The sequence below is a fragment of the Ambystoma mexicanum genome, chromosome 5p, assembly GCF_040938575.1.
Source record: "Ambystoma mexicanum isolate Mex_15411 chromosome 5p, UKY_AmexF1_1, whole genome shotgun sequence".
Taxonomy (NCBI): Eukaryota; Metazoa; Chordata; class Amphibia; order Caudata; family Ambystomatidae; genus Ambystoma; species Ambystoma mexicanum.
In genome coordinates, this window is record NC_090930.1 from 471798663 (window position 1) to 471823929 (window position 25267).

Here is a 25267-nt window from a genome sequence, read left to right on the forward strand (position 1 = left end):
AAGGGGAGTCCTGGGAGTCCCTCTGCCAGACATTAGTCCTGGTTACGAGAGACTTACCCAGAGTCTTTAGCTCACTATCTTTCACAGAGAAGAAATATCCCAAACATATCAGTCTTTGTCCTGCCCTAGGGCAGACCAGCACCGAAATGCTAGGCAATTCTCCTCTGAACAAGAGTACCAACAGCAACCCCAGACACGTGTTTCGGTGTGGTTGGACCTCATTAGTAGGGTGGAGCTGTGCCTCTCTAATAAGAGACCATCTGTGCAACTCTCTTGCATTGCATCTGTGCCTTTTTACAGACATTTCGATTTTAGGCTGTATGTAGCTGTACCCTATGTGCACCTCTCTTGCATTGCATCAATTCCTTTTTACCAAAGCATGATTTTAGGCTGTGTGAAGCTTTACCATCTGTGCACCTCTCTACCTCTCTTGCATTGAATCTATGCCTTTTTACAAACATTTCGATTTTAGGCTTTGTATATAGCTTTACCATCTGTGCACCTCTCTTGCATTGCATCTGTGCCTTTTTACAAACTCTTCCATTGTAGGCTGTGTGTAGCAGTACCATCTTTGCATCTCTCTTGCATTGCATTTGTGCCTTTTTACCAAAATTCGATTTTAGGCTGTGTGTAGCTTAACCATCTGTGCACCTCTCTTGCATTGCATCTTTGCCTTTTTACCAAACTTCGCTTTTAGGCTGTGTGTATCTTTTACATATGTGCACCTCTTGTCTCTTGATACTCTATTCCTTTCTGGATTACATTATGCCAATGTGACTACTTCAACTAGGCAACCTGGTGAGTTTAGCTAGAAATGTGCAGTGCAGCCACTCTTCTTGCATTTCTCAACTATCCCTTGCCGCCCCTATGGCTCTCCATCCCTCCTACATTTGCTAACTGCTACACTATCACCTATCCCCCTTCTCTCATGAAGTATGTTAGAAAAAAGCACAAAAAAGACCTCTTGAGTGCAAACCCTGGAATTCCCATCGCAGACACCTAAGTTAGTGCTTCCTCCAGAGAGGTTTTCACTGAGATCGTCTTCTCTGTCCCTTCTCCAGGACTATGGACCCCCCATCTCATCTCTACTCTCTCCCTTCCACATCCATTAATTGTGGCAGAAAGTGGCAAGTTGTCTTGGCTGGATTCTCATCCTCAGGTTGCTTTAATGTCTATCACACAGACACTATCCTGGTTCAGGGTCCACAACCCAACCTCCTCCTCTGACTGGATTCTGCCTTCTCTCATTAACTTCCTTCCTTCTCCTGTATCTCCCTCTACCACTCCCCCTCTGTCTCCTGTGACCGGTATACCATGTCCCTGAACACCACCTCAGAAAACATTCAAAGGCAGAGACCTCCTCCATCTGGTGACTCTTACCACTTTCTCAGCCAAGAAACACTCTGCTGACATCTGCCACCTTCTTGAAGACACATTCTTGCTCTTATCGAGACATGGTGCAATGCCAGTTCAGTCTTTGCTTTTGACACCCTCCTCCCTGATGGCTTCAAAATAATCTCCAAGCCTCAATCGCACCGCACTGGTGGGGGGTGGGGGGGTTGCCATAATCTTCCCTGAGTGGGTTCCTGCTTCCATTTTAGCCACCCAGCACTACCCTACCTTTAAAAGCCTGGTTTGCAAGTTGGTCATCTCTCCCATCTACACCCTGACCATTGCTACCATTTACCGGCGTCCAGGTGCCAGCACCCTGTTCCTCTCTGAATGGGCTCATTTCTGCTCTTCCTTACTTTCATCCACATCCAAATTCCTCCTCCTCAGTGATTTCAACATCCAACTGGACTCCACTTGCTCTGCATCCACTCTCTTCACTGACCTCTGCACCTCTTGTTCCCCCTCGATTCCCCCTTCTGGGCCAATCCACTCAGCTGGACACACTCTGGACGCACTCATACACTCTGACACTCATACACTCTGGCCTCCCTCTCTCCCCTCCACTATTCACCCCTTTCTTCTGGTAAGACCATTCTCTCCTCCCCTCCCACCTGGGTCCCCTTGGACCACTGACCGCCCCAAAAAAGCCCTTCCAACCTTGTTCACTAATATCTGCCCAATGACATGAGGGTCAGATGCTGCCTTCGCTTCCACCTGCATTCCCCCTCAACCCCCTAACTCTGATCTTTCCTCTGACTTCTCTCAGCAACCTCCACCTCTCCATCACCAATACTCTTGACATTCTTGCCCCAGTCATGAGGATTCATCTGAAACCTCCCTCTAAGAGTAACACCTGGTACGACTCCGAACTTGTGGCACTGAAACGTAAGTGCAGGGTGGCAGAACAGAAGTGGCAAACTTCAGGTTCACCCTCTGATAAACTGGCCTGCCGCCTACTCCGAAGACAATACAGACTCTCCATTCACACCAAGAAAAGAACCCACGGGTTTCCGGTGCATCCAACAACATGGCTGAACTTTTCAAGATCTGCAGGGAACTAGCCAACCCTTCTGCAGTCTACTCCCCTTCTCCTTCCCAGGCCCTCTGCAACATAGTGGCCACACACTTCGCCCACAAAACTCAGGACATACTGAACACCCTTGCAAGCCACCCTTCCAACCCATCCCTCACCCCCATACCTCCCTTGGTCCCTCTTCCTCCTCCTTCGCCCTTCTCCCCTGTCACACCTGAAGTTACCAGTGCTGTCTGCTCCATGAAGGTCACTTCTAAATAGGTTTCTCCTTGGTCATCCAGAACCATCAAGCATAACATTGGCTCCCTCGCCTCCTGAAAAAACCTTCAGCAGACCCTACCTGCCCTGCAAACTACTGCCCTATTTCCATCACCCCCTTCCTGGGGAAGCTGATGGAGAATTTGGCATTGCCCCAACTCAACTCACACACTGAACTTGTTGATGGTCTCTGCGACCATCAATCTGTATTCCGAGCATTCAGAGGCACGGAAACTGCTCTTCTGAACACACATGAAGAAATGCTTGCGACTCTGGACTCCAACTCCCCTGCTGTCCTCATCATTATTGATCTCTCCTCTGCTTTTGACACATTCAACCATTCCATTCTCATACAAAGGCTGTCATCCTTCCTTACAGACCACTCTTCCCAAGTCATCTCCCCTGGGCTCTTTAACATCTACTTTGCTCTGTTTGCATGCCTCATCTCCTCCTTCTCCTCCAACTACCTGTGTAAAGCAGACAACACACAACTCTTATTCAAACTTCCTGCTGACCCACTTGCACCCTACATCATCCCTGACTGCCTATCTACCACCCAGTCCTGGTCCACCTCCCATGATCTGTGCCTCAACACCTGTAAAACTGAGATCCTTTACATCGGGACCCCTGCTCAATCATTCCTCCCTTCACTCTGGCCTTCCTCCTTGGGCTCTCCCCCTTCTCCTTCTTCTGAAGCCAGAAAACTTGGAGTCATTTTTGACTCCTCTCTCTCCTTTCTCCCTCACACTCAGGGCATTGCCAAGAAGTCCTACTTTCAGCTCTCCCTTTTCTAACTTTCCCTCAGTGGCTCAATGTTACCCGAGCCCCAGTTCTCGCTAGGCTTGACTATTGCAATAGCATCTTCCTGAATCTACCTTCTTCATCTCTACAACCCCTCCAGCTAATCCAGAATAGGGCAGCCAGACTTTTCATTGGCCTTATGCCCAGGGACTGCATCTCTCCTGCCCTAAAAAGTCTTTGTTGCCTCCCGGTTTCTGCACAGATGAATTCAAATCTCTCTGCATCATACACAATGCTGTCTGGGCCCGGCAACCCCACTATCTTCAAATTTATCTTACTAAATACTCTCCCTCTAGACCACTTCTTCCTCTGGCATCAACTCTTTGTGTGTAAAGTGTTTTGCTAAATAGAGGATAGGTGGCAGATCGCTTTCCTCAGCTGGCTCCCTCCTATAGAACATCCTCGCCCTGCCTTTCTTAAATTCCAGAAGCTCCTCAAGTCCTTCCTCTTCACCTCCTCCTTCCCTTCTTCCCTTATCTGCTAATCCCACTGTTGCTGTGATTGGTGTCCAGGCCCTTATGCATCCTCGGGCCTCTGTCCTCCCACACCCAATCGGCCCAGCCCCTGTCTTCCCTTAGCACTTGCCCTGGAACACCCTCCGCCCTGGAGGATCACACTTACTCCTAACGTAGCCCTTGGCCATGTAGCACTCAACAAACAAGCACTTCATCTGTGGCTTACCCATGAGCCTGGGCCTCCCAGCACTCACTCCCTCTGCCCTTCCTTGCTGCGCTTGCACATTCTGAATCCTCACAAGGCATAGTAAGTTTGTCCTTTCCTCCTTTTCCCTCCACTGCTCTTAGTGATTATTGTGTTATGTAATGTATTTCACTCCCTTACCCACCCTCCACCCCCTTGCCATGTGGGCACTTTGAAACTGTATTTTACTGGCTGTATAAGCGTCTAACAAGCAAATAAATAAATAAATACATCCTTATTGGTTAGTGCCCCCTTCCATGAATATAATGACACATAGTGGTTACACCATTGCCCAATCATTCCCAACTCTTTTGCATATACATTTATACATAATGAAATTAACTCAACAACTTTGACTTCTAATATACAAATGTACAACCTAATTCAAGAATCACAATTCTCCATCCAATTTTCATACACCTTTTAATTTCAGAAAATAAACGTCTCCTTTTTTACATTCTATACTTTTCGATAGTAATGTCTTATAAATCGAGAAATAATGCGAAACAGTGCCCACTGCTTCTTCTGTTCCAATCACAACTTCGAGAACTGCTCTGTACAGAACACTGGATTGAGAAGCACCTTGTTTACACTGTATATTCCTCACTAGTTATGTCTAACAAATTGAAAAATCATGCAAAATAGTGCAAATCTATCTCAATGTCCACGGCCTGTTTCTCAAAACTGAAAACGCTAATCTTCCTACTTTATAACCTTCATATGCTCCATTCAAACAAATTAAACATGAAACAAACCTAATATCAACTTTTACAGCTTCTATAGCAATGCTGACTTCGAGAACCTCATGGAAGAGAACACTGAATTGAAAAATTCAGATCATGTGAAAACCTCACCCTATCACAACAAAGCACAATATAACCACTGCTCTGCCATAAACGCGCCTAAGTGGCACATTTTATATTCACTAAACAAAGTTAAGTAAAACACTTCTTGATGTCAATACACAAATGCGACCTTAATACAACCCTTATAACACATTTTAATTTAACCTGGAGAGCATTAAAAAAAAAATTATATATATATATTACACAGGCACGTTAGTGGCCGAGTTATGGTTCAGTTGCTGTTTCCATAGGAAGAGCACTTTTTGGGTGGCCTATAACTCCGCTCCCCCTGGACGAATCCTCACCATACGTTGCAGAAAAAGTATATGGACCACTCTGAATTTGTTTGCAAAGTTTGGTGATGTTTGGTCCAGGGGGGGGAAAAGTTATAGGGCGGGTCCCAAAATGTATTTTTTCCCATAGACTGAATTTGCGGCAGGGGCAGGGCCTTGGTCCCAAAAGCGTGCTTTTGTAGATTTGATGACAATCCGTTCAGTACTTTTCTTTAAAACTACCAAAAAGTAGGTCTCACAAAATTAGTGATATCTATGTCTGCTCCGCGGTCACACTTCCCTGTTCGCTCCGCGGACAAGATACTGATTGGCTAAGGGGCTGGCGTCAAGACCGCAGACACGCAATGTCTCTGTCGATTGGCTGCAGTGAGACGTGTTGTGCGTCAGATTGTTTGGATGCGCCCGACATCTTGGATCCGCCGACAGCGCAGCGCAGCAGCGACCAGCGGAAACATGCTATTTCAAAACCAATTTTGCTGTGTCATAGTGCTTGGGGTGGTTCACACTGTAAGAGATGAGTGAGAAAATGTATTTGTTCAGGCGGTAGGTGTTAATATTGTATTCTCTATGGACGCCGTGTTCGGAATGTTTGTGTGTACAGAAAATGAGGGGGCATTATTTCAGTCCGTGCTGCGCCCAGGCACCTTGAAACTGTTGTAAGGACTTGCGTGGTGTTAGCGGAAATTGCAATTGCGTATATGTCGTTATTACATTATTTGCTCCTATGGGTGTGTTATTGATTAGTATGCCGCTATTGCTGTGACATGCTGCGGTGGTTGTGGCCAGGGCTTAGAGTCTTGGATGCATGGCCATAGGCCAGAGGCCGAAGGCCATACTTTCAAGACTGTAGGCCTTGGCCACAACCACCGCAGCATGTCACACCCATGGATACACCTGTAGTATTGATTATCGATTAGATGGTTGTGGGGAGTGTGTACAGTTTTGGCTGCAAGGCCGCAGGCCATGCACCTAATAACAAAATGATAAGCACTGGAGGTACTAGCCACTACACACCCATAAATTGTAATAGGTATGTATATACAGGTAGGAGTCTAGCCCCTGGCCAGAACCACTGAAGCATACTACAACTATTGCTGCATCTCTACTACCGCACATCACTCAGGTAGTTGTGGGGAGGATCTGCAGTCTTTGGTGCATGGCCGAACCTGAGAACACACTTGTCAACTCTAAAGTTATAAGCCAACAAGAATTTTACATAGTGCGGTAGTTGTGGGCAGGACGTTCAGTTTTGGGTGCATGGCTGCAGGCTGTAGGTCATACACCTAACAGTGTAGACCCTGCCCACAAGCAGTGCAGGATATCACAGTCATACATCTCAGCCACACATTCCATTATGTATCTGGCAGGTGTGGGCAGGGCCTAGAGTCCTGTGTACAAATTGAGTACATGCTACACTTATAATGTTTCATTGTATGGGTGTGTCACTCCTGTGTAAGCAACCATGGGTGTAATATGCTGCGGTGATTGTGGCCAGGGTGTAGAGTCTTGGGTGCATGGCTGTAGGCCATAGGCCACAGGCCATACTTCCAAGACTCTAGGCTCTGGCCACAAGCACTGCAGCATATTACAGAAATTGATACAATTGTAGTATTGCTTATGGGTCAAATGGTTGTGGAGAGTGTGTAGATACTTGGCTGCATGGCCGAAGTGTTGTTACAAGCCACAATGGGCGTGATATGGTGTGATAGTTGCGGCGAGGACTTACAGTGTTTGATGCATGCCGAAAAGGCCATGCACCCAAAAACAAAGTTATAAGCACTGCAGTTGTAAGCCACTATGGATTTCATACACTGCATACCCATATATTCAAAAATCTATGGGCTTACACCCAAGTCTGTAGCTTGTGGCCACAACTACTGCAGCATATAACAGGCATAGGTACACGCGTACTATGAAACATCAGTCAGGTGGTTGTGGGGAGGACGTAGTGTTTTGGGAGCATGGCCGAAGGCCATGCTCCCAAAAACAACTTTATAAGTAGTGAAATTAGAAGCCATAATGGTTGCGATATGCTTTACTGTTTCTGGCAGGACCCTGAGTATTGGGTGCATGGCAACAAGCTATGCACCCAAGCCTGCAGTGATTAGGAGTGAGGGTATAAGTGAACATGGGCGTGGTGTGGTGTTGTGTTTGTATGCATGTTCTAGTGTCTTGGTTGCATGGATGCAGACCACGCACGCAAAACTAACCTTAAAAGTAGTGAAGTTAGAAGCACCATGGTTTTGATATGTAGCGATGTTTGTGGTTAGGATCTATAGTGTGGGTTGCTTGCCCGTAGGGTGTAGGTGCTGGGTTATACATCAAAAAAGCTAGGTCCTGCTTATAGTCACTGTACCATATTACTGTTATAGATTAGCCGTGTTGATTCGCATATGTATGAAATGACTATAATTATACTTACTGATTAATTTGTGCAGAATCCACATATGTTTTACATACCTGGAGTACTTGGCGCACCTAGCCTTTTTTAATTTCTGTGAAAAAAACATGTTAGTGTTTGCATTTTATGAAGACTTCTTACATTGTACAATAGACAGTTTAGGTTTTTTTTTGTTGACCCTCATACTTAGTTTACAAACCAGTGTACTGTGCATTGTGCTCAGTTTCAGTGTTTGTATTTGAAATCCTTGGGTCTGGGAGAAAAATATCCTTGTCGGATTAAAAAACCCTTCATTTGCTATGCTACAAACTATTTATTCGCTTTCTTTGAGTGTTTCCTTGTTCTTTCTGATTAATGTTATGCTTGTAGCATTGTTGCTATTTTTAACAGCAGTTAGATACCTGTTGGCGTATTCTAACTGTGCATTTGTTGTTATGCTTCTGTGGTATTCATTTATCTGTGTTGTTGTTCTACACTCTTGGGCAGTTAGATACCTGTTGGTGTATTCTAACTGTATATAGGCTTTCACTTCATTTTTTGGTAATGTTGAAGTAGACATTAGTCATTACATTTTGGCTTTAAGAAGATTAAATATGCATTTGTAAGATTAGCTACACTCTCTGCTTCATAGTAATGGTGCTATTATTACATTCCATCCATCCACATTTCTTCTTAATGTATGCAGTGTAGTGACCTGCATTGGTTGTAGCTCCTGCATAGTAGATTATACCTACTGTTGTAAAGGTTTTCTTTCCCAGTGACACTTGACCATGTGTGAATCCGGTGAGTTTGCAGTTGTTTTTGGTCCCATCTGCATTATAACGTAGCAGCATAAATATTATGTACTTAATATGAGTTTGGATCACTGAGGTGGAGCAATTGTCTGAATTGCACATAGTACATAATCTGGCATGGTTTGCATTCTGTACTAGTTGCTGAAATGGAATGGATTCACAATTAGGTATGGATACATACACAAATTGCTCATTTGGGATTTGTTCCTGTATGACATTGCTACACAGAGTTCATGTATGTTTCCACATGTATGAAATCTGGAAGATTTCATTTATAAGTATGCTTTTGTTTTCCAGTACGTGTAGTAAGTACATTAGAAATTCTTGTGGATCTTGTGTGTTTATAGTGAACCTCACCATTCCAGCACAGTAGTCCAATTCTTGTCTTATTCCATGAACACTGTACGTATTGTCAGGATTGTTTGTTGCTTTTCTATGAAGGACTAACATTTGCAAACACAATTGGTCAGTACTGTTTAAGTAAATATTGTTAACCATTGGTGGCAATTGAAATAGAATATTCATTGCTACATTTGCATAGCAACTTACACCACTTTGATTTGAACATTTGAATGGACCAGCTACTTCCGTTTCAGAGTGCTTTTTTCAGAGTTTCTCTTCAATCTTTGAAGAAGTACCTGGTTTACTTTCCCTAATAGGTTCTTCTTTGCTTGTGGTAATTGATGAACCTTTTCCTTCTTTTCTTTTCTTTGAAGGATTTGCAATCAGATTCTGTTGCATTTCTGATAGAATTACTTTTCTTTTACCACGTTTTAATTTTTCTGGAACAGGATATTGTTTCAGATTGGGGGTGTACAGTGACCGCAGTCTATTGTATTCCAAGATGCAAGGAATATCAGCGGTCACTAGATTTGCAACAAAGTTGATTAGAAATAGACCGTCAAGTGTACGTAAGGGTGATAGTGCTACGTAGCTCATGCCTTCTTTAAAGACTGTGTTTCCTATATCTATTAATGCTTTGTCTAGGGTAAGACCTTGGGATTTATGAATGATGACTGCATATGCAAGAGTTAGAGAAAATTGTTCTCTATGTACATACATGTCTTTGAACAGAAGGAATCGAGCAGTTGAACGCCCTATCCTTTTCACTTCTGAAAGTTTGTTAAAGCGAATATTGACAAACTGAATGTTGCTGTCATGTGGTTATGATTGGAAGCCAACAACTGTACCCAGTGCCCCATTAACTAGCCCTTGCTCCACGTCAATGTTACGTTTCAGCATCACTCTACAAGTTAAGGATAATTTTAATATTTTTTCCAACCCAACTGTGTTGGATATTGAATTTTCTAAACTACTTAGTCTTGTTGTGGCTTTTTGGGTAGTGTCATACCATGTATGTCTAGTTTGTCTGTGGCACACATTTCAATTATTTAACATTGTTTCATTGAATTTGACACAGCTTGCAATAGTTGGCATTAAGGCCATACAATTGACATTTTTGTCCGGTAATTGTTCCATAACATCAGTAGCACATGCATTTTCGCTGTAAAGTGCATGAATGTGCTGCTTTTTCAATATTGCTTGTGCTTCCTGAGATAGTACACCAACTTTAATACTTTTTAGGATGTTGGCATAAGTGAGATCTGCAGATTGCCGCATGTCTTCTGTTAATTCTCTGTATTGGAAATGTTGCCAAAGGTTAGCATTTCCTATACTGCCAACAGTTTTACGGCAGAGTTTGTGTCTTACGGTTTTAAAAATAGGTTCCGTTTTTACTGGTGTCACTTGTAGAAGATCTCCGAAAATGATAATGTGTTTCCCTGCAAAGGTTCTTCGTAGTTTGTTTTAAGTACTTCTTGCAATCAGAGGTGAATCAAAGCCAACATTAGGTTGGAGACCATGCTCACTTCATCTATTAGCAGCATTTTCATTTGCTTTAATACTCTACGTAGTTCCATTGCAGCTTCTGCAGAAAGTTTGTAATAGTCTCATTTGTTTTAGTGTTCACTGGAAGAAGTAGTAATAGGTGTAAAGTGACACCACCTATGTTGTAGGCAGCTAAACCTGTGGGGGCAGTTACAACAGCTGATAGTTTGTTGTTTGGCAATTGATGAAGGAACTTGCTGATGATTTTGATTAAGAATGTTTTTCCTGACCCAGCTTCACCACTGATGTACAGCAGTATTGGTTTGTAATTTTGGCAGGTACATTCTTTATTTTCGTGTTGTACACCATGTGAAATCTGTTTTGTGTGTGTCAAAAATGGTGTGCTGCTCTTTGTTAAGTTTTGCTTGTTGTACAGTTAAGTCTTCTATATTTTCTTGATAGTGACACATGGTGTTTTCCACTTCTGTCATTGCTAATTCTGCCTCATTTGCTATTTGTGGCTGTCCTAGTTGTTCTTGACTTTCTGTTACAGAAGGGTGACTACTGTCAGAAGAGTCCTTATCTAGTTGGGTCTGAAGTTCTTCTTTGTGTTGCTGTTCATTGTGCAACATTGCTTTGTACTGCGTGAAGTTCACATCAGTGGTAGTACTTTCATTTGCTTTGAAAGCATCTTCATAGCCGTCATAGTTATCTAGTATCTCTTCCTCTTTTCTCCATGGTTTAAAAAGTTGTAGTAGAGACATGTAATACAGTTCTTTCTGTTGAGGACTTTTTAATAACAATTTAACTTGATTAATTAAGCTTCGTTTTGTAAGTTTCACTAAGCTGCGTTCACAATCTGTGACTGTATATCTGCCTTTGCTTTCATCGGGTTTTATATTATTTTTGTATGCAAAGTTTTGAACGATGTAGTATAGACACATGCTCTCCAAAGTGCTACTCCTGTTCGGATAGTATGTGTCCAGTAAATTGCTTTTTAAAATGTCTTGGCTGTTGGGATCATTTCTGGCAATTGTTTATATGTCCTCATATGATTTCAGAACTCTTTTTCTAGATTTAGCAGGACCAAGACTTAGCCATACTATGTTGTCTGATTTTCCATACAAAGCAGTACCAGTTAAACGATCTGCCACTTCATAGGCACCACATTCTCTAGATAGTGTTTTGTCTGATGATAAGTCATCCCACAGGACTTGAAGCTCTGTTTTTTCAGCTTTTGTTAAGTAGGCTGTAACATATCGTGCAACAGCAGTGGAATTGTCTGCAATGTATTGCACATCTATGTTTGCATTCCATAAGAGGGAAATGATTGCATTGTAATCATTGATATATTTACATTCTTCGGTTCTTTTTATGTAGTACATGTTCTTAGGTGATTTACTTTTCACACTATGTCGAACTGAAGACATGAAGTTGTTCACTTCACCTGTTTCTGTAACTGGTCTAGGGAAACCAAACCGGCATTTGGTGTAGTATTTCCCTTTGTTTTTGTATTTGCAGCGACAATATTTGCCACATTTGTGTCTTTGAAATTGTAAAATCTGCCCGTGCAGGTCACTATGTGTCCGTTGTGACATATTTTTGGATGAACTGCAAAACAGTGGAATCAGTGTCCTGACCAAATTTAGGTGCACCTTTGATCTATAAAAGCATGTGAATATGTGGTGCTCCTCTCGCTTGGTATTCTTTTCTCCCAAAAAAGTGCTGCACTTCTCTGAGGGGAGGAACAGTTGTATTGCAAATAAAGTGTAGCATAGCAATTAAACGATGATGGAAATATCTGGATCTGTTCCTCAGCTGACATTATGTTATCTGGGCGTTGCAATCTGACCTGTTCCGACTTGACTTCGAGCCTTTCTTCCGCCCCACTCTCTTAAACTGTGTCGTAATATTCCAAATCTTCAGGGAAGAGGTGGCGATGTGTGAGGTAATCTCTCTCCTTTTTAGATGAAGAGTGCCTGCCACGAGAGGAAGCCACAGTGAATGCTCTGAAACCAGCAGTCCTGAGGCTCCATTCCCGTAGTCAGGCCATTAAGGGAAAAAGCCAATGCGGCAGCAAAAACCCTTATGCTGCGATGCTGTGATGTAGAGTTCCAGAGAGGTCAAATGTCTGGTAACAGCTGATGGAGCCGGCAGGAGGAGTCCAAAGAGGAGTTGGAAGGAGGTCCCGTAACAGAATCTCAGGAATGCTAGACAGAGGCACTGAGATACAAAAGGTATCACAAGAAGAGAGGGGATAGAAGGCGAAGGTGTAAGCAGGGAAAAAGGCTCGCCACGGAGTAGCTGAGCGGGCAGGGTAGCAGCCGGAGAGAAGGTGAGGAAATAAAAAGAAGGCGGAACGCAAGAGGTGCGAACCGGAGGAAAAGGAGAGCGGCTAAATAGAAGCTGAGAAAGTGGAAAACTAGCATTTTACCCAAAGAGAAGCCTAATTCGGGGGTTGCAATGCAATGGTCGGAGGAAGAGGAGTGAATTAGTACCTCCCGGCGGCTGCCATCTTAGGCAACAACTAGACCTGCACAGCACGTACGATGAAAACATGCTGGAACTAGTGGTATTGGCGTCAGCGCCGGAGCAGCCAACGCAGAAGTAACTGCCAATCAGGTTGGCGTATGACAGTATGTCCCCTTCCAGTGCGGAGTACTCTGGGCTTACTGGAGTATAAGCGATGAAAGCGGCTTAACAACCTAGGGGCATGTACGTGAGAAGCGGGTTCCCATGAGTCCTCCGACTCAGGGTATCCCTTCCACGAAAGTAAGTATTCCAAACGTCCTTTGTAATATCTGGAGTCACGGATGGCAGAGACCTCATATTCATCTGTGCCACTGGGACGTGCAAAGGTTTGACAGGGAACTGATATCTGGTATGTGTCTGGGACGAAAGGCTTAAGAAGGGAAGAGTGAAAAACAGGATGTATGCGACTGAGATTGGAGGGTAGATCTGACCTATAGGAGACAGGGTTGATCTTAGATAGGATGGAAAAAGGACCCAGAAAGCGAGGTGAAAACTTATAAGGGTGAACCCATCTAGGTAAGAACTTAGTAGAAAGCCAAACTGTGTCCCCTTTTTTCCAATTAGGACAATCCTTGCGATGTTTGTCGTCCTGTTTTTTGTTCTGTTTCCTACTCATCTCCAGGCAGTGCTTGGCAGAGATGTGAGCTTCTGCAATGGACTGAAGTACAGCTTCCGCTGTAGGAGAGTTAATAGGAATGGAAAGAATTGGAAGAAAGGATCTTGGATGAACCCCATATGTACAAAAGAATGCTGTTTGACCGATAGCTGAGGGCTTTGAGTTGTTGTATGTAAACTCTGCTGTTGGCAGTAATGAAACCCAGTTGTCTTGGTACTGGTTACTGTTGCAGCACAGATACTGCGTTAAGGTAGCATTGAGTCATTCCGTCTGGCCATTAGACTGAGGATGGAAACTAGAGGAAAGAGCTCTTTCGACTCCAATGAGGGAACAGAGAGCCTTCCAGAAGTTGGAGATGTACTGGCTGCCTCCGTCTGAGATGATCCTATCCGGAAGACCGTGTAGTCGAAAGATGTCCTGAGCAAAAGTTTCTGCCATCTTCGTAGCTGATGGTAAACCCGGTAAAGGAGAAAAATGTGCCAATTTGGTAAAAGTGTCTATAGTGACCATGATGCACGTACAAGAGTTAGACACCGGTAGGTCGACTATGAAGTCTGTAGAAATGAGTGCCCAGGGGCATGTAGGCATCTCCGATTGAGTCAGCAACCCTAAGGGTTTACCAGATGGATATTTGGCTATGACAAAAATCGGGCAAGCTTTAACATAGTCCTTGATGTCTTCTTTTAGCTCAGGCCAGAAAAATGATCTTGCAACAAGTTCTGTGGTGTTGTGTTGTCCTCTGTGACCGGCTGTGGGTGGACCGTGACACCAACTTGAGGAGAACCATCTCCGGTTCCGGAAGCACCTCAAAACCTTCCTCTTTGCTTCTGCTTTCTCTCTCCCTCTCCCCTGCTGAACAGCTAATATTCTTCACTGAAACTGCACTGATTCTGCAACTGGACCACTCTTAACAGCCTCGGTCCTGGGCCCAGTCACTCTCCACTTGCACTGATGCCCTGGAACCCCTCTGCACTGCGGGACTGTCTCTGTATCCCTACAGCCCCCCCCCCTTTTCCAGCACTTGTTCTGCACTTACCTTGCACTTGCCACCAGCTGGCCCTATTTATTTATTACTTTACGCCACCTACCTTGTTACTGCACTTCCCCCCCTCCCCTTCCCCTTGCACTTTTCCCCCTCCCCCACCCCTGCACTTGCGCGATCTGAATGACACCTGGCCTAGTAGGATCGTTGTCTGTCTCCCCTTGTTCCTCCCCTCCCTGCCTCGTCGCGCCTTGAAACACCTGTGTATAGGCGCGTTACAAATGCCATATCATATCATATCATAACTAATAATCTTCTTCCGCCAAGGACCTGAAGGGATGTACAGTCAGTTACCATAATACACCAATCCGTCCATCTCAATATAGGTCTTTATTCCTTGACGTAGAAGTTCAGGCATCTCGGATGCCAAAGCTGTCTTGACTTCTTGGAAGAAAGTATTAACAAGTCCCAGAATCTTGTTTCTTTGGAACATTCGTTCCCTGGGAAGAGTAGAACTATCACCGGAGGTATCTTTCCGAGACAAGGCATCGGCTACTCTGTTGTTAGTTCCGCGTAGGTAGGTGTGCAAAAAAGTAGGCCCATCAGGCTTGCCTTGAGTTAACGCACTCCATATTTTGCAAGACTCTCAGATTTTTATGGTCAGTTCTGATGAGGAAGCTGTGTCGGGATCCCATGAGTAAGTGTCGTCATTCCTCGCAAGCCTGTTTCATAGCAAGCAGTTCCTTTTCCAGAACTGAATAGTTTAGTTGACTGGAGGACAGTGTTTTTGAAAGATGGGCTATGGGATGTTCAACACCTTTGAAGGATTGTAGAAGGACAGCTCTAAAGGCCATGGCGGATGCGTCTGTTTCCACGATAAACTGTTGATTCTGGTCAGGGTGATGAAGAATGGGGGCGGAGCAGAAGAGCCTCTTCAAATCTCCAAAACTCTGTTCTGTCTCTGGAGACCATACAAAGGATCCGGTACTCTTTTTTAAAAACTTGGTGATGGGAAGAACAATCTCAGAGAAGTTGGGAATGAATCTCCTGTAAAAATTTGACAGACTGAGGAATCTTTGCACTTCCTTGACGTTGGTAGGAGAGGACCAACTGAGTATAGCTGAGACTGCTTGGATCCATGGAGATTCCTTCTTCCGACAGTATGTATCATAGATAGGGTACAGATGAGACTGCAAAGACACATTTCTTGGGTTTGACCAGAAGTTGGTACTGTTGAAGGCGTTCCAAGACCTGTTTGACATGAAGTATATGTTCTTCTAAAGTTGATGAATAGATTAGGATATCATCAAGGTAAATGATGACAGTTACCAATAATAGATCTGAAAATATTCGGTCCATAAACTGCTGAAAAATTGCCGGCACATTCACCAAACCGAACGGCATCAACTTGTATTCGTATAACACGATCGGGGTGCGGAAGGCTGTCTTCCACTCATCTCCCTTAGCTATGCAAAGCAAGTGGTATGCATTTCGGAGGTCGAGCTTGGTAAAAATGCGTGCCCCTTGAACAGCCTCAATAATCTCTGTTATTAGTGGCATGGGGTAGCGGTCACAAATGGTAATTTTATTAAGGCCCCTGTAGTCTATACAGGGCCGAAGCTAAGTTGAGTCTCTCTTCTTGATGAAAAACAAAGAAGCTCCTGCTGGAGACTTTGAAGGCTGGATGAGACTGTTCTGCAAATTGGCATCCAAATAGTCCCTTAGGACTTGTTTCGCCGTTTGAGTTAAAGAAAACATCCGACCAAAAGGAACCAGGGCATTAGGTTCTATGGTACAATCCTCAGGCCTGTGTGGAGGTAACCTGGCAGGCTTCTTTTCCTTGAAAACATCTTGATATGATGAACAATACTGAGGGAAGGTGTGTACTCCCACGTGATTGCTTTCTAATAACGTCATAGTCTGGAGATCACTCCTGTTGGCTACGGGGAAGCAGTGAAGTTTACAAAAGGAGGAACAAAAACTCAACTGATTGCTGGTCCAGTTTATCTGAGGATTGTGTTTTCTCAGCCAGGTAATGCCTAGTATGATAGGAAAGTGAGCAGCTTGTATGATATCCAATTTCAGAACCTCTGCATGTTGAAAGATGGTTACATGTATTTCTTCTGTGGTATGGGTTGTGGGCCCCGAAGAAAGTGGGGTACCATCCACTCCTTCTACATTTTGGTCTTCCTTGCGGACTAGCCTGCGAAGGCCCACCTTTTCTACACATAGAGTGTCCACGAAGTTCCCTGCAGCCCCACAATCCAAGAGGGCTAGAGATTTCACTGATTTGCTGTGGGCGTTTATGAGGACTGGAATGACCATCAGTCTGGAGTCTTCCTGGACGTTGGGAGCGGAGACCGAAAGCGAAACATAGGGACTGCGTGAACTGTATGAAGCCCCTCGGAACCTTGTCCCTACAGGCACCGAGGGAGATCGTTTTCCTGTCGTTTGGTTGGAACCTCAGAGCAATCCTTAAGAAGGTGCTGTTCTGAACCACAATAAGCACAAAGTCCCTTCTCCTTTCTCTGTCTTCTTTCAGCAGATGAAAGAGGGCCCCTATTAGCTCCAATCTGCATGGGTTCTTCTTGAGAGTGGGAGGAAGAGGGTAAGGACGATGCAGAAGCCCGGAAATCTGAAAGATGCACTGCAGTACGGTGTCTGCTGCATTCTGATCGACGTTCCTGAAGTCGATACTTGATCTGCAATACAGATGATAAGTCTGTAAAGTTCGGTGGTCGAGAAGACCTGGCGAGTTCGTCTTTGATCTCTTCCTTTAAACCTCTTCAGAATATGGCATACTGGGCTTGTTCTGGCCAACCAGAGATATATAGGTCAAGACATCGGAGGTATCTTGTCGAACATCTATCAAGTCCTCACAGGCTGCGAAGGTTAGTTCTGGTTTCTCAAAGGTCTGTTTTAATAGATCTGGCAAAATCATGCAGTAGAGGATTGGCACTAGTTACCAACGGGGTGGCCCATGTCAGCGCATTGCCAGTCATGTTGGATATCAAAAGCCCAACCTTTGATTGTTCTGTGGCGAAGAAACAAGGTCTGAAGGTAAAATAGACTACGCAAGCTTCCAAGAATTATTTAACCTTTTTGGGAGAACCATCACATTTTCCAGAGGGAAACGACATGGTTGGTAGTTCCACCGGTGGGGTTTCACATGTGGTGACCATTTGCTTTAATACCGCATTTTCTGCCTTCACAGTCCGTAGTTCTTGTGACATCCCCTGCATTGCCTTCCAAAGTTCCTGGATCTGTTCCTCAGCTGACATTATGTTATCTGGGCATTGCAATCTGACCTGTTACGACTTGACTTCTAGCCGTTCTTCCTCCCCACTCTCCTCACCTGTGTCGTAATCTTCCAAATCTGCAGGGCTGAGGTGGCGATGTGTGAGGTAATCTCTCTCCTTTTTAGATGAAGAGTGCCTGCCACGAGAGGAAGCCACAGTGAATGCTCTGAAACCAGCAGTCCTGAGGCTCCGTTCCTGTAGTCAGGCCGGTAAGGGAAAAAGCCAATGCGGCAGAAAAAACCTTTATGCTGCAATGCTGTGATGGAGAGTTCCAGAGAGGTTGAATGTCTGGTAACAACTGATGGAGCCGGCAGGAGGAGTCCAAAGAGGAGTTGGAGGTAGGTCCCGTAACAGAATCTCAGGAATGCTAGACAGAGGCACTGAGATAAACAAGGTATCAAAAGAAGAGAGGGGATAGAAGGCGGAAGGTGTAAGCAGGAAAAAAGGCTCGCTGCAGAAGCCCAGCAGGAAGGGTAGCAGCCAGAGATAAGGAAAGGAGGAAATAAAAAGAAGGCGGAACGCAAGAGGCGCAAACCAGAGGAAAAGGAGAGCGTCTAAATAGAAGCCGAGAAAGCGGAAAACTAGCATTTTACCCAAAGAGAAGCGTTAGCCTAATTTGGGGGTTGCAATGCAACGGTCGCCGGAAGAGGAGTGAATTAGTACCTCCCGGCAGCCGCCATCTTAGGCAACAACTAGAACTGCGCAGCAAATACGATGAAAACGTGCTGGAACAAGTGGTATTGGCGTCAGCGCGGGAGCCGCCAACGCAGAAGTAACCGCCAATCAGGTCGGCGTATAACAATATTTTGACACATTAACTGGATCTAGAGAGCAAAGTTCTCTAGGTGTTAATAAATGTATGTTGGTTTTGTTGTTGTTTGATATGTATAGGAACTCATGTAAATCTTCCCATTCACAATTTAGTGTAACAAACCAAGTCAGTGGTCCAAGGTTTCTGATCATACAACGTACGTCTCCGTGCCATCGGAAGCAGTATTATTTTGTACCACGCATGTTTGCAAACAAATTTGTTATACTTGATTGTAAACCTTCATCTTTTTTTGTATTTTTTGTATTAATTGTGTAGCTGACATATTTTGAAAGTGGGTTCCAGATTTCAAAATGTGTGTAATTCCGTAACATAGGGTTGCTAATTCACTTTCAAAGAGTAGGTGGAATATGTATTCCACATTTGTCTAAACCTGGGATCTTGCGAATACATTCATAATGAGCGGTATTCTGATGCCGTAATTTGAGTGGGTCTATCCTCATACCTTCCACCTTTGCCAGTAGGAAATAGCAGTGGAAAAAGCTATACTTCTTTCCCATATGCTCATTGGTGAACCTTTGGTTTGTTGCATTTGGTAAGTTTCTAGGGCATCATCTATGCTTTCATTGGAATGCAATGGATGAATTGTGTACTGGTCCAAAAGAGTGGATACTGCAGCAGGATCCAGAAGTTCAAATTGTCCAGTTTCTGGTGACTGTTCAATTATTGCAGTTGTTTCCCTTAAGCTTTCTTCAATATTTATTTCCTTGTAGTATTCGTTATTGTCTTTTAGATATTGCAAGGCTTGTCTAACTTTATGCAAATCCACCAGTTGTTGTCATATTTTTTTGTCTTTGGTTGGTACACCATTTCCCAAAACAATTAAAGAATGCTCTATTGAACGATGCACTCCTAGAGTGTGCATATTTTCTGTAACATCTAATGGCAAATAAACTACTTTGCCATGAATTCCTTTCACCAATTCAGAGGAAGTTAATTTTGCTGTTTTTGGGCGAAGGCGTATAATTGCATGAAATGGATGAACTGTTTGAATTATGATGCTCTCGTACAAATTGAGTTGTTCCAAGGTGTTTGGTAATGGGAACAATTCCAAATTATATGTGATAGCACGTGAAGGACTTCGGTTGTTGTCTAGTTTTGTAGTGCAGCAACTACAACATATTAGGGGTTCACTTGTTTCATATTTGTTTTCAGCTATAAGGTACAGAGCAAATTCAAACCACTTGGAATCTTCATTTTCTTCTATTTTGTATGCTATGTCCACATTTTTTGTGTTTCTTTTGTAAAACGTTCTGCGGCAACACACACACAGATGGTTTGGTATTTCAGCTGATGCACTTTTAAATTTTAGTATTTCTTTTTTGTATATGTGTAATAGAAGGTTGCTATGTGCAGAAATGTTGGTAGTCTGTTCTAAAACTATTGCATTTGTAAGTGACTTTCACTTCCAAAATATTTTCTCTGGATATGGTCAATTTCTTCTTGTAGATACTTGGGTATACCATGCAGAAGAGTGTTATTTAAATTGGCTAATTCTGAAGCTGGACTTTTAGCATAGTATATTTTATACACTAGATTTCTTACATTTGAATGATGTATTGATATCCGTTTGATATCATGGAAGGTGCTTTTGAAAATAGGTCCAGAAATGCAGGCTAATGAATGTCCTTGCAGTCCTGTATATTTAAGCACTAGACAGGTATCCATATTTTGCAGCACTTTCATTTTTATTTTTGTCTTTACCTTTCACATACTGATTGAGGAACTGACGTAAAGATTTGAAAGATTTGTTAGGAATGGCACACATTGACGTGCATGGCCATTTGTATACTGGGCGGTCTGATTCGGTCGAATCGACAGGTAATTCTGAGTTTTCAGTGGATACTTTTCTAAGCAGTGTTTCTTGTTCCATGATGGTATTATTGATTTTTTCATATCCTCTTCCACTGCTATGGATGTCAATTGTGTATGTTTGATTTTGTTTGTATGCTTCTTCATTAAAATATGGTTCTGTGGTTGTAGTGTGATTTCATGCACCTCCACAAATATGTAAGAAGTTATTTTTGTTAACATTCCGTTTATTGATAAGTTTCTATTGCAGTTTGGTACTTAGTTTTGTTAGTGGTTTCATTCTATTTAACACCAATACAAACAACTTCCTTTTGAGAATGATTGCACTGTCCACTAGAGCTTGTAGGATTATTTTTTTTACGGCAGTTTTTAAGGGGTGATTAGATTAGATTAGATCTAATTAGAATTAGATTAGATTAGATCTAATTAGAATTAGATTCTGAAGGACTCTGTGGCGAACATTTTTGCTAAAATATTTTTTTACTATAGTTTCTTTTTGCTATATCAGAATTATTAGGAGCATTGTTAGCGGTACTGGTAGCTGATTTTTTGTGAAGAGTTTTGTGCTTCGTGCCACATTTTGTTGGAGGAGGTAAAGTTTCGGTAGTTGAGGCTTGCTTTGTTTTGGTAAACAAATCTATTAGCCGTTTTGTTCCAACGTTCTCTACAAACTCTGGTACAGATGGATGCTTAGGTTGGACATTTATTTTTATTTGCTCTACTTCTGTGTTCCTTTCTACAAACTTGCTTTTTGGTAGGCATTTTTTGGGGACTGTTGGAAAAAAAAGGCATGGTTTGGTCTGTTGTGCAATGTATGCGTGCTGTGTGCATGAGTTTGCTGGGTAAGCACTTTGTGGTGGTGTGTGAATGTGCATTGGCCTCTTACAATGATTTGGGAAGTCTACTTTTCTGTTTGCATACTACTACTATGTGCTTCAGATGAGAGTAGAAAGTGGGCTAGTGGTGAGGAGAAGCATTACTAGTGAACGTACATGCATCAAATTGAAACAGCTATTTGTTTTCTAGTACTAACATTCTAAGAGATTAGTGAGTCATTCTGCCTGTTCTTCTTTGTTCAGTAAATGGCAATTTGTGGGTAGAATGGTTCAGAAATCACTGTTTGCTTTGGTGCACAAATTAAATACATAACCCACACAGTTTGTTTGAGGAATAGTAAGAATGTAAAGGTCGATCTGCACTTACTTTTTTTTGCAGAATGACCAGGTTTCTTCAGATATGTCGTTTGCACTGTAGATGCTGTTGCTTTTCAGGAGATTAATCTTCACTGCGATTGTAAAAAGAAAAAGTTAGTTACTGTGTGTGTTTAAAGCTGTGATGTTACAGTACACATTAATGTTGTATTTTTCGTCACATTATTCTTCTTTGACATTTGAACACAGTGCATGTGTGCTTTTCACTGCACTATGTGCTGCCTTTCTATCTTACTTGCAATATGTCAGTTGCACGTGCTTCAGAAATACGTACACTTTTTAGTGAAAATGTCTTGTTTCTTTTAAGCTGTGTTATCTATGGCAGAGAGGTTTGTAAGCGATAGGTCAGTATAGTAAATGGGGAAAAAATCTGTACTTTCACATTATAAGTGTGATTTAGAAAAATCGGGAGACCCTCGAAGGGAGATGTCACCACAGCTTTCGGGAGCGTTTACTTTTTCTCATACGATCACATTGGAAGTAGCATTTATGTAGATGCTACACAGTAAAAAATTGTGCCATTTTCTAATGGAAAATCAAGTTTCTCACTAAAAAGGGAGTGTTCTAACGTATGTATAAGTTATGCGGGAGACAGTAAGAAGTAGTGCGGTTTGTTAATGAAAAATCGGACATCTTGTACTTAAAGGACGACCGTTGGTATGTATTGCCTATGCAGATTTAGTGGTAATAATTTCTTTAAATAAAATCGTAAGGGTTGCACATGTTCTCTGAGTAAAATGTGCATACCTGTAGTTTATATGCATGAATATGCGCATGGATGGAGCTGTACGTAGAAATCCGCGACAATTGCACAGTAGTTTTTGAAGTTGGTGCTTTGGACTGATATGCGACTTGCATTCACAGTGCAAAATTTTGATGACAGAGTTAAATGTAGGGATGGTTAATGTGATTGGTGGATGGTTGTGTGAGTGCTTAGCTGTGTCCAATGAGGAAATGGAATCGTGTGTGATGTGGAAAGGGCAGGAGGACTGGCTAAGAGTTAAGCGCTGAACGTAGGCACCGCTTGTCCGCGGGTAGGGCGTGCCACATACAGGTCTCTACAGAAAATCGAGCATGGAAAGGGGACTGTGGACATCAACCAATCAGATGTTCACATTGTTCCTTTGTGGCGAAAGATGGTGCGTATACTGAAGATGGCAGAGGTGCAGAGGGTCAGGGTTTTGGTCCTTGGAGACATTTTTGTCCAAGGTTTACAGCTGTATGCCGAAAGTAGGCATGTGGCACATCATTTTGATATGAGAGGAGTGGAGGTGTTGTGGAGCGCTGAGACTGATCGCAATGTTGCGGCACTTCTCCAAGTTTGCACCGAGATGCGAACGATGACCACTCCTCATGTGATACACTTTTGCACTACGGTGCTTGCCATTTGGGCTACGTGAATTTACGTACTTTGTTGAAAGATTTGGAACAGTTGGTTGAGGCAGTCATGAACATCTTTCCAACTGCGAAAATAATTTTTTATGGGTTACTGCCTAGAGGAAAATGGGACAATAGTTCTGTTTTCTGTCCTGATCAATGTATTGGGAGGTGTAACATTAATCGCGGAATGTGTGCTTTTATGTTACGTGCTGGTATGTTTTTCTGCAGCCACGAGAACATTGTTCCCAGTAATGAGGTTTATTTCAAAGCAGATGGTGTTGCGTTATCTTCTTTGGGAAATGCCATGTTCTTTTGGAATGTGAGGCTTGCTTTGGAGAAGGTTCTGTAATGGTTGTAGGAGTAAAGTAAGAACAAAAAATATTACAAAAAAAAGAAAAATAACAGGTGCCTGTAAGGCATTTGCCCAAAAAAACAAAAACAAAAAAAAACAACAGCTCTTTCAGAGCCCACCTTGAAGGGGAAAAGGGGAATAATATTTAAATGTACAGTCGTCACGCTCTGCTCCTGTACGTGTCTGCAAACATGGTGGTAGTTTGCAGGCGGCGCCTTTTACCAATAGGAATTTTGGGGACGCATGCAAATGAGAATGGGCAAAGGTAGGGATTGGCCACTAAAGGCCAGTGGGTGTGTTCTGTATGGAGATATTTAGTCAGAACGTCTTTTCCCTGACAGGAGAAAATCTGCTCGAAAGCAGATTATCTGGATTTTGGGAGACTCGTGGATACATTGGCTGAAGGTGCATGCGGAAAGTTGCAGTCTATCTGCAGATCTTGGATTTCCTCATGTGGAAGTGCACTGGCATGGTGTGTGGGGAAAGAGGTGGTTGGACTTGGTACGTCTCTGCATTACTTTACAGACAGAGCGTCATCCTGATATACTTATCATTCATTGCGAAGGCAATAGTTTAGGCCATGTTTCTGGCATTTATTTGCAATTTGCAATGAAGGAAGGACTTGCGCAAGTCATGGACATGTTTCCAAATAGCCAAATCGTTTTTTTCCCTATTGCTCAAAGACAAAAGTGGCTGCTTTCATTTGCATTTGGCCCCCAAATGGAGAACGCATGGCGCAATGTGAATAAGGCTGTTTGTGCATTTCTAAGAAATGTTGGCATGTCCTCATTCCACAATGAAAACATTTTGTTTCGCAGTTCTTTATATTTTCGCAGAGATGGAGTCCATCTCACATATGCTGGCAATCAAATGTTTCTTCATAATGTACAACAGGCATTGCAACTTTTTTGGGAATCAGAGTCACCAATTTGGCAATCCATTTTTTCCACCCTACAGTTTTTGAAGCATACTCAACACCACTGAAAGGCTCTTTTCAGAGCCACCACTTACTCCCAGCGAAAGGTACATTGGTTTTGCTTTGCTTGCATCCTCCATTTTTGTGTGTCCCATGACTGTCTGTGGATTTAGCAAAAAAAGCGAGGGGGCCTACAACGGTCACTTCAAAGCTCTGTTGTTAAACTGAGAAAGGTGGCTCTGAAAAGAGCCTTTTTTAAAATATGTATAACTTTTCAGTTCACTGCTTTTATGGACACGATACACTAGGAGAGAAGGGCACGGGAGGGTAAGGACGGGACACCAACCACGGGGATAAGAAGGGCCAGGTGGAGAGAGAAAGATATAGGGTGGCCTTCACTTAGGTAGGGAGCAGTTCTTCTCGTGCTCAGTGACCGTAGCCTCAAAAGCACTTCGAAGACTCTCCCCCCTGCAGAGTACTGCGTCACAGTACATACACAATATTGGGACCCTCGAAAGGTAAGGGTCAACAGCATTGCAAATGGCTTGTGACGCAGCTGGAGGAATGGGCTCCCCCACAGGAGTGTCTCTTGTGGTGAGAGGATCGGACACGGAGGATGCTGTGGAGGAACGCAATCTACTACTTTATTCACATGGCACCACCTTGCAAATGTCTGCACTGTGGAACGACGTTAGGTGTTGCTTCATGGTTGTCGTACCAAAGCTGAATGCACCAGGTCTGCCGCGACTCAGCTCCAACTGGCACTGGTTGCACTTGACCAGGTTCACACGTGCTTTTGGTACCTTCCCATAAACGGAAAACAACCACCACACCCACGACTCCCGCCAAGTGTTTGTAGTGCGGAGTTCTTCCACCTCATTGTCTTCTTCCTCTACCTCCTTGATCTCTACATCCTCACCTGTGTATCCCTCTGCAGGCCCTTGGGCAGGTCATGGTGGTGGAGGGTTTGGGGTGGTGCTGAGGGTAATGCAGCA